At 41.6% G+C, this 1,241-nt stretch overlaps 1 non-coding gene across 1 annotated transcript; it reads left to right on the forward strand.

Moving 5' to 3' along the window:
* The first annotated feature begins 354 nt into the window (after positions 1 to 354).
* Positions 355 to 460, forward strand: LOC140818884 (small nucleolar RNA R71). Its single transcript, XR_012115115.1, has one exon. It is a non-coding gene; the product is annotated as a small nucleolar RNA R71 (small nucleolar RNA).
* Positions 461 to 1,241: the final 781 nt, after the last annotated feature.

Consider the following 1,241-nt stretch of genomic DNA (forward strand, 5'->3'; position numbering starts at 1 on the left):
GGATTTCCATCTTGACAGTCTTTCACATAGTGCTCTCCTCCACATTTTTCACAGAATATCTCTTGAAGACGCATAGCCGTGCCACCCACATTCAAGCCGTCTATTTTCCTGTTTAAAGCGTCAAGTTGTGCAGTAATAGCAGAAAAATCAGTTACCTGGTGAACTCCTGCACTTCTCCGCTGGTTGTTCCTGTCAGATTGAGGATGATCGCTGCTAGCAGCCATTTCCTCTAACAATTCATATCCTTCCTCCGCGGTCTTTCTCAACAGGTTTCCACAAGCAGCCGCATCTATTATAGTACGGTTAGGAGTAAGCAAACCATAATAAAATGTTTGAACGACTAACCCAAGTGGTAACTCGTGATGTGGGCATCTTCGTAGTAGATCCTTGAAACGCTCCCATTCCTCATATAGAGATTCCTGATCGAATTGAGCAAATGTTGTAATGTCTGCCCGCAACTTCATGGTTTTTGATGGGGGAATGTATTTGATAAGAAACGCTTTCGCCATGTCCTCCCAAGTGGTGATTGAACCTACAGGCAAACAATTCAACCATGCTTTAGCTTTATCACGTAAAGAGAAAGGAAATAAACGTAACCTAACATCATCATCAGAAACTCCATTGAATTTAAAAGTATCGCAAATCTCAAGAAAATCTGCGATGTGCGTGTTTGGGTCATCTACTGCAGTTCCTCCGAATTGGACTGTGTTCTGAATCATCTGGATTATAGCTGGCTTGATTTCAAAGTGATTTGCCCGCACAATAGGCCTCACAATGCTAGGGCGTGCACCATCCAAAGAAGGCTGGGCATACTCTAACATCGGTATGCGGCGTGGCATCTCAATATGTCTCTCTTCACGCTGTTCCTCCTCACGTTCTGGCTCGTGTCTCTCCATAAGTTATTTAAGCCTCTGTTGTTGTCTTCTTCTGCGGAAGGTTCTTTCAATTTCAGGATCAAACTCAAGCTTCACGTCAAGTGATTTTGGCATGCACTGTAAGAGATATCTGTAATAAAATATGAAGTGTTATCTCACGAGAAATAAAATAATGCTAAAGAAAATAACTAAAAATAAAATCGTAGATTAACAGTCCCCGGCAACGGCGCCAAAAACTTGATCGAGCAAAACTTGCACAGTTAAATCCCAAATAAAATATTATTGTGTATGCTCAAAAATTAATCGCAAGTGCACGATGTCAAGTAATACTATAGTGTACGTGAGTACGAGTATCGTTCCACTGAA

Source organism: Primulina eburnea, chromosome 17, assembly GCF_022965805.1.
Source record: "Primulina eburnea isolate SZY01 chromosome 17, ASM2296580v1, whole genome shotgun sequence".
Classification (NCBI taxonomy): domain Eukaryota; kingdom Viridiplantae; phylum Streptophyta; class Magnoliopsida; order Lamiales; family Gesneriaceae; genus Primulina; species Primulina eburnea.